Genomic DNA, 9,492 nt, shown 5'->3' on the forward strand with positions numbered 1-9,492 from the left:
CCCGTTGATTCGTGTTGAGAGAATATTAGCTTTCTTCTTAACAAAACTTTCATCAACGTTTTCAAGCAACAGACCATTTTTATGTCTTATCTTTTGTTACTTTTAGTTAAGACTTGGACTATAAATGTGCAATCACATTTAGTAGTTTCACCCTTTTTCCTAACATACCATTTCTAAAAGAAAGACTACTCTACTTCTTTCCCCACTTTTTCTTGCTCCCCTTTTAATCTTTAACATTCCACACCTTAACAGCCTTACCTAACTACTAAGATCCCTAGAAAATCTTGCAGGCTGGTTGTTATACATAGTTCTTCAAAATTAACATAGAGAAAGTTAGGATAATTTGATTTTCATGTAGTTTTTAATAATTTTACATAATTTAAAGACGCATGGAAAAATTCATAACAAAAAATGAGTTACAAGAAAAACGTCATAGCTACTGCCTACTTTTAAGGCATGAACGAAATTAACAAATAAGCAGCCCTAAACAAATAAGCAGTAATTAGCATGGTCAGTGCAGAAACATTAACACTATTAAAAACATTAAAGAACCTCAATATACATTCTTTCTGAAACACTCATCAGACTACAAACACACTTATCTTTAACATTCCACAATGTAATGTAAAACCAACATGTTATGTACAGTCAAATCTCCCACTATCCACCTACGACTCCGAGCACAAAGTCGCATCAGTAGCAGAGAGTGATTAGTACCGAGATTCTCGTTACATAAAAACGCCTCTCTTATTGCTCAATTACCGTCACCAAACTCTCAAGAAACAGCGGGCTGCCTACTGTTCCTGTCATTCCTCCCCCTCACCTCTTCATCCTCCACCTACCCAACCACTATCCTAACCACCTGCATCTGTCGCTAGTCCACACCTCCCCTCTCCCTCTGTACTTGACTATTCACCCGGCCAGCACCACTACCCACCATCTGCCACCTTCCACCCTCCCTGTGTGCGTGCTAGTTCACACCTAACTGCCGACTGTCCCACCATACCATACAGTATAAAATCGGCACTGGAATCACACTGTTTTCTTAACAGTCACAAAAAAGTCGCATAAGTACGAAGTCTGCAAGATGGTGGGCGATATAAATGATTTTTGTACACTCAATTTATAGTCGCGATCGAGCAATAGGCTGCATAATACGAGGTGCATAGGTACGGGGCATAGTAGGAGATCTACTGTCTTAACGTTTATCCTAAAATGCAACACAGAGAATATCACATAAACGAGCTTTTCTACGGATCCTTTTATTTAAAAAGCCTAACATTACTTTCTCGAGAATGTTTATGATATTCTTCTCTAAGGTCTCTCCTGGCAGTTCAGCTGCATATGAATAGAAACGTAACTTTCCAATACCCCTATAAAATTCAAGATATAATTAATCTCGTATGTGTGCGTAGAGCAGAAGAGAGGCGATGGCTGAAATGGTAATGAATAACTCTCAAATTACTAAATATCTACTATAAGATTACATAGACCAGCAAACGCCGGCCCCCGAGGGCTATCCGCGCCGCCTCGCTCTCTACCCCGCCGCTCCCAGCCACAGTATATATAGTTATAACGTATGGGAAAACTGAGTTAACTATAATTTTGCCCCTCTAATCTCCAATCCAATTCTCATCGGCACCCTATTAGGAAATAGTGCCACCCACTCATCTTACACACATACACAATTAAAATCAGTCAAAAAAAGACTATGGAATTCAGTTTTTCCCAAATGCTATAGGCAATACCCCCCTGCCCCAAGACATCTTGAGATCCTCATGACCTCTTCGGAAGAAACGTTGCCTTCCTAGCTCGTAGGACTGGCACCCTAAGACCTCTAGGACATTCCCACGGGTTGCATGTTTCCCCACGAAAGACCACCCACCTCCCACAAAAATAAAAACCATGCGTACCACCGATCCCTTAGAAAGTCGTGTTTCCCACCAAATCTCCCAACTCCCACTCCCCATCTTCCCTGCACTTATCATTCACACCTTTCTCACGTTATCTTACCACTGTTACACGTCTATGCGCACCATGAGAAACATCAACGCTTTTAAAATCTCGTTCCTTCACATCGCATAAATAGTATGCAGAGAGAGACATTTAAACCATATTTTATATGTATACACCATAAAATACTATTTTAGCAGTTATACCATTAATTTAAAGTTTAACTTGTTTTTAACTAAGCTTTATCCAATTATTTCATAAAAATTGCTATCAATAAGTCTTTACCCATGAAATTATTATGATGATATTATTTTATAACATATAGGTCAACATAATAAAAATAGAAAAATATGACACCAATAAAATCGATCCATGAGTGGTGGAATCCCTGTAGAAGAAAGAAAAAGTTACAATGACATTTACATATTTGATTTTGCTGTGAAAGTAGAACTAACTCTCAATACATGAAAGCTTAACTCTTCTTTATGCACTCAACACAGGTGGGCTCACTTGTTATGCATATCACATTGGCTGACTGCATTGTTTAATTTTTTAGCCACAATATACCAGCTCGTGGTTAAAGAAACTTAAAATAAGATAGTTTAGCCTTTTATGAACACATTATCTCCCTTACATGACGAAACGTAGTTTACCTTGACGAAAAGTCTCGCCGATTTCTACACTGGTGTCCAGACACTCATCCCCAATTCAACCTTAAAATGAAATTTTAACAGATAAAATTATGAAGCCACGAAAATTTAATTGCAATTCAAATAATTATTTCATTTATAAATAATTATCACAATGCCGCTAAGTTTAACAATTAAAATACTTTAACTAATAATGTCTGTAATGTTCAAATGACGTTGAATTAATAGCTGATTAAATATATTAATGTAGTTTTCAATATTATTTTATTGTAGAACTTATTGCTTATTTATATGAAGATAATATTTGAATTCAATTAAATTTTCGCCAGCTTCATAATTTTTTTTATAGCTTAAATTCATTTTTAAGGGATGAAGCAGGGGATGAAGTGTCGGCTTAAGTCACTGGGAACCTTCAAAAAATTACACTACATAAATTAATCTGAATACAAAAACCTTTTCGATGTACACATATCTGAACATTCATGCATACACCCGTAATGAATAACAAAAGAAAAAACATCCCAAGAATTCCTGCTTCAAATGAAGAGAATTTAGGCCACGAATGATGTCGCAAAAATGTTTTCATCTGCTCCCGAATTTTTTGATTTCAAATGTGTAGGAAAAAAAAACATTTCCCAAACTTCATCAAAATATACCTAATTCGGTTTGGATTATCATAAAAGTGAGTTTCACAAGCAAGATTACTGGTAAATTGTTCAACTTCTACACATTTGATCTGTCATAATCAATTGAAAATTGCTGTTCATCTTGTTTATTATTTAATAATTTTTGAAAAAGGGTAAATTCATGCTTACAGGGGGTTTGACCGCCTTTAGCCTTGTGTATAAAGAAAGAGTTTAAACTTTCATAAATCTACTAATTACTAGTGAGATTACAAGAACTTGAACAAGAGTCGAATAAAAGATTTTGAAACTAATGTCTGATGGCCATTGTGTGTATAAGAAGTTTTGGATATATCTGAAAGTTAACCAATAATCTTTAGTACAAAAGTAAAGTAAATAGGTCACTGAATAAATCCACGAAGAATAATAAACAATGCTCACATTAATAATTTTAATTGACAAACTCATTTGTAATTCCACTCACCATTAGATGCATCACCCTTCGAATCATTCCTCAATACATGCCTCTTGGACTGCAGCTGTGCACAATAGAAATTTAAGGTAGACTTAAATGCTATTGTAGACAATAATAAATTTGTAAATGTAGAGAAAATAATACTTAGATTCACTATTTTTTCAAAATTGTTCGGAAACTGTCCTTTTAAGTTCATATTGACGACACCTCAAAGAAATCAAAACAAACAAACTACACCCACCAATTAATATACTTCTCAGCTGAAGTGACTGGAAACTTTTTCCCCTTTGGTTCCACTGAGCCAACTCTGAAGAAAGCAGCCGTTTTAAAATTCTCCGTGCACGAAGAGTGGTGAACCTGTTACAAAAAATCTTTAGTTGTTTCCACCATGTAAAACACTACAATACAAATGCAAAATAAATTAATTCACTGGATTGGGTAAGTTTAAGATATAATGCTGAACCCTACTCCACTGATGAGGGATCAATGGTTGCATGATGAATATAGCTACAAACCAGATCCCAGTCTCTTAAATAAACCCTAGTGGACTTCAGAGAAAATAATGCATTAAGTGACTCAAATCACCAAGTTAATTAAGAGTTTAATCAAAGCTGTTCTTTATGAAAGTAAAACAAATTAGTGGTCATAGTTAATAGACACACAGACTGCTCATTTTGACACCATGAAAAGCAAGTGACAGAATTATTTTATAAATAAAATCTATGCATATAAAATACTACATTATTTTGTACTTCATAAAATGTGCATTATTTGTTAATACAAATATTACACTGACCACACATTCTTGTCAGGAGAGTTAACCTGTAAGCCGATGCTACGCCTGCCTGTTTGTTAAATGGTTTATCAAGACTGTAAAGCATAACATACATATTAACTGATATATTAGCTAAAGCTAAAGTAACATTTAAAAAAGTGTCTAGTACTAAACACATTATACTTAAATGACATACCACTTTTGTTCTAATTCCTTTCTTCATCAGCTTCTCTTTCCCCATATTTTGTAGAAGCAGGTGACCTGATTCAGTTTGTGAACTACATTCTGTAGTGCTTCGCTCTGCTCGTCAACTTTGCTGAGAACTCTGTTCAATAATGTATCTGAAATCAAAATATTTTTAGTCTTTAAAGTAATGACAAAACTAAACTATAGATGTAAGTCTATTGACAATTTTTTAATTAACAAAAAATGTTTAGATGGATATAATAAGGATGTGCATGTACACCATTAGAAACACAAAACCTGTGCTTGTATAGTGATCCTCATTAAATCATAGAGGGAGACAAAATAAACTTACTGGTAAAATTCACTGAGCCAGACCTACAGTCAGTGTGATCTGCAATTAAAGATTTTGTAATTAGTTCTTTTTGAAATCATGTAAAATAAAATGAAAAAATGGCATGCAGCATTTTAAGAGAATAGAAAATATATGTGATCAGATATGTGTTAGAAAAATGACAGACTTTGACAAAGTTCATTGCATAGCTTTGGATTTTCATACATTTTGTTTAATTTCAAAGTGTATAAGTACAAAAATAAATTCTTTCTTTTGCTTTGCATTAATTTTCCTAAATTTTAGTTGTTCAGAAAGCAATGTGATTGTCTCGTGCTTTCCCTAGAATGCACCAAGACGGAGACAAACGTTTGGTAATCGCAGCACCGCTGTTATTGAGAAAAGCAGACGACGAATTTCAAGCATGACTCAATGAGTTCATGTCATAGATTTCAACTTCGAAGTTAATCATCAATAATACGAGAGATTGTGTGTGTGTGCTTTACCTCTTGACTAGTTGATTTGAACCCATCATGCACTGTCATCTTGCTTCCGCCAATCGTATTCGCGCTCAACATTTCATTTCTGTAATTAGCAAATACGTGTAATTAGTAGCAAGAGATACGATTAAGCAATTTGATTATTTACAACAAGAAGATATGGTTAAACCATTTAAATTATCACAGCACATATAGAAGACAGCGTCATGTAAAAGCGAGTTGCTAGCGATGTATATGTGTGATAACTGCCGGGTACAACACGTGAAACATTTCACAAAAAGCACTACAATACTTATATATGATCATAAATTATTCATGACTATCCACTGTTATAAAGTATAGTTGTTTTAATGGCATCTTTCACTTAACTTTATTAAGACTTACTTCAGAAATCGGCGGTGTTTCACTTGAAGATGGACGTACAGTTCAAAATGTCCGCGCGCAAAAACCGGCCGGTGTGACCGGGTACGTTGTACCTTTGACCCCGTAGCTACACGCGGCGAAGGGGAAGAGAGGGGTTAGGGTTAGCGGCTGGAGGATGCGACACGATCACGTGGCTACCAAATCGAGCGCGGCTGAAGAAAAAAAGCGCGATGGACGCGTCAGTTTAGGATCGAATTACACGCTTCCCATCCCAAATTCTCACTTCCCTATCGGGGCCGTTCAAACACCCAACGCCCTTGCAGGCTGGGATAGGCACTTTAAAACACATTTATTTTGTATTTTCTGCATGCCCATAGATATGTGAGGGGACCAGCTGAAAAAAACCACACGCTTACTGGACAATAGCCATGATTCAATTCAATTGGCCAATTGTCAATTTGGCTAATCAAGTTAATGCTTATCACAATGAGATTGGCATCATTAAATCTCTCTCTCATACACACACACACACAAATGAAAGAAATCAACATGTGCAGGTCAATACCAATAAATAATTGAGAAAACTTAGGAATCATCAAAGGTCCACAAAGATATCTTTTTAAATCTAAAGACTACAAAAATTGTGTTTGAATTGACTAAGACTGTGTTTAAATCAACTCTTGAAGGTGATCAAATTTCCAAGTGGTAGAACCAACCAGTGATTGAAAGGTATGCATATATTTGAAGGACACATGTCTGGATGGTCCCCAATCTGAATACATGAGGCCAAGCATCTCATCAACACTTCCACCCAATTTACCCCCACATTTAGGCATACGCACCTGTCATCTGGGTAGACGTGTCATTGAAGGTCTGTTGTACTCTACTCCGCACCTCCACAGTCTGAGTGTCTCGACAATACCTTCAATTCCTGATGATGCTCTGGGTAATGGAACAGTCTGAGCGGCAGCATTGTGAAACTCGATACCATTTATTTTATGTCTGTAACCTCCCAGGAATGGTTTTTTTATTGTGGTCCTTTCAATTTCAACCACAACATCCTTAGGCTCTCCTTCATCTGCATGGAAATCAGTAACATTTAATGTTTTTCTTAAAACTTTCGAAATATTTCTCATGTCATTTGAAAATGAGAAGTTACTGTATTACTTATGTAAATCTCTTGAAAATATTTCTGGAATCAATAACTGAATATTTTAACTGCAAATATTTAGATCTTATGCAAAATATAGCAATGATGTACATTAAAAGATGAACTAACACACATACAAATTAGTAAATTACACATGACATACATCATGCAAATAATTTGCACTGAATAATTATTCTATAAAATTATCAATTAAGTTCTTTTTAAAATACTACGAAACATTTTTTACCTTATCAAAGACTTCTAAGTCATCTTCCCATGTTTAACTAGAGGAATAAGTTTGATAAAAGTCCCACCAGACTTAAGAAATGAAAGAGAAAGGTAAATATAGGGTAATTGTTCACTCGTTGTACATAAATAGGGAACACACATGAGTGCAAAAAGTTCTCACCAGCTTGTAGAAAAAGAACAATGGCACAAGGACAAAACAGTAATTTCACCCTCGTCAACACATCAACAGTGATTGCATGGACTTAGCTTCTCACTCCTCTATTCAAACCATGATGACATGATTAAAACACATTAGTTTCTCACCAGTCTGTACACGAACGTAATGACATCTGGCATTTGGTATTCTTGGTGGAGCCGATATGAGCGGATGGGTTGTTCACTGGGTCTGAGGACTGAATCTCTATCTGCACTGTTCCATTAGGCCCAACACCTAGGTCAGCCAGCGTAGCTGTGTCCTCTATAGCTCTTCCTGCATCCCATCACAATTGTTTATATTGATTAAAATAATATTTTTGGAGGCCTTCAAATAAAGCTTTTGTTTGCTGTTCCAAGATCTTCATGGATATAAGAGCATTGAAATTTCCATATGGGGATTTGCATGCGTGAGAGAGAGAAAGGGCATATTTCATGTAACATTTAATTTTATTGCTTTCTGGCAGATGATTGATGGATCACAATTGATGAATTATGGTGATGGATAGATTTTTCTGCCCACTTAGGCAAATTCGGTGTACTTTAAGAAAGACTGAGTCACAGTCTAAACTGACTAAAGTCAAGCACAAAGACAAAAATAACAAAGACATAAAGTAATATTTAACAGTTAACTTTTCTAACATTGTGACCTATGCCATTTTCTATTTTCTCATTTTAGAACCCTGTACTTTACTGCGTGTTCAGCAGATTATTAGATTTTAGATTTCAGTGATATATCTTTCTCTAAGTGTGTATCTGTGCGGCTGTCATGTTCAATTCCTCGGTGCCAGGTTATAGTCTGTTCTTAACTGTGTTGCCCTAGAATCTTTCTTATGACTGTGAGAGATGCGAAATGTTCCCTGCGATGTTGTGTCTTATTTGTTCAATTTCTATGCAACACATTAAGCCTACTTTGAGGGGAACTGTGTTATAGAGTCTACTAATCTATACTGATATTGTTAGACCATTCATTACTTATATCAAAGTGCATTGAGCTTGCTGCCAACTGCCATGCTATTACTATTATTATTCCATTATGTAGAAATGTTGTGGATAAACTATCAAACTGTTCTGTCAATGGACAGGGTGATAGCTGTCTATATTGCCCATCTTACCATCAAATATCATCATGATAACATCAACAGACATCTTGAGCTCTGAGGCAAAATGTCTTTTCAACTCGAGCAGTGTCTTGCCAAGCGTGCACGCCATGGTCACCACTTGACCACTTGGCATCAGAACAATTTTGACTGTAAACAACACAAACAACGAAGCCCATTGCATTCCTTTTTTTGCGAGTTCTGACAGCTTATTTTCATGCTTGCAACATTTAAACATGTTTCTTTAATATGAGTATTTAAAATACATTCTTAAGGCACTTGGAGAAAAACAACTTGAACTACAACTTCATAAGTGTGATGAATAATTTAATGTTGAAAGATTTTTACTTTAATATGAATTAAACTTTTTGAAACTGGTATCTTACAAATCGTTGTAGGCTAGAAATAGAAAAAGACAACTTAATTGTTACCTGTAGCGGTGGAGTCCAGATCTATACTCAAATGTTCTTGTGCGCTTTCTTGTTTGATTTCAGGATGTGACATCTGCGACTCTGGCATTATTTTGTCTGGAGTGACTGCCTCTTCCCTAGTATGTTTGTTGTCTTCTGGCTTCACTTCTTCTGGAGCTCTATCTGTGTCCTGTTCAGCACTTTTCCCTTGTAGAGCAGGGTTTTCCTCACTAAAAACCTGCACTATCTCTTCCTTTTTTTCTGTGGCATCTTCTTTTCCCAGATCAGTGATCCTGTCCTCTGCTGTTTGTTGCCCACCTTCTCCTGGGTCAGTGGGAACTTCTCTGGGAGCATCTGTTTGTTGCCCACCTTCTCCTGGGTCAGTGGGAACTTCTGTGGGAGCATCTGTTTGTTCTTTTGGGGTTTCTTCTGCAAGATTTTCAAAAGACTGCTCTACAGCTGTGGCCTCCTCACCTTCTTCAGTCTGTGGCTGCTCCTTAAGCTGAGATGCTTCGTCATCTGCCATTATCTGTGAAAC

This window comes from Pomacea canaliculata, linkage group LG9, assembly GCF_003073045.1.
Source record: "Pomacea canaliculata isolate SZHN2017 linkage group LG9, ASM307304v1, whole genome shotgun sequence".
NCBI classification, from domain to species: Eukaryota; Metazoa; Mollusca; class Gastropoda; order Architaenioglossa; family Ampullariidae; genus Pomacea; species Pomacea canaliculata.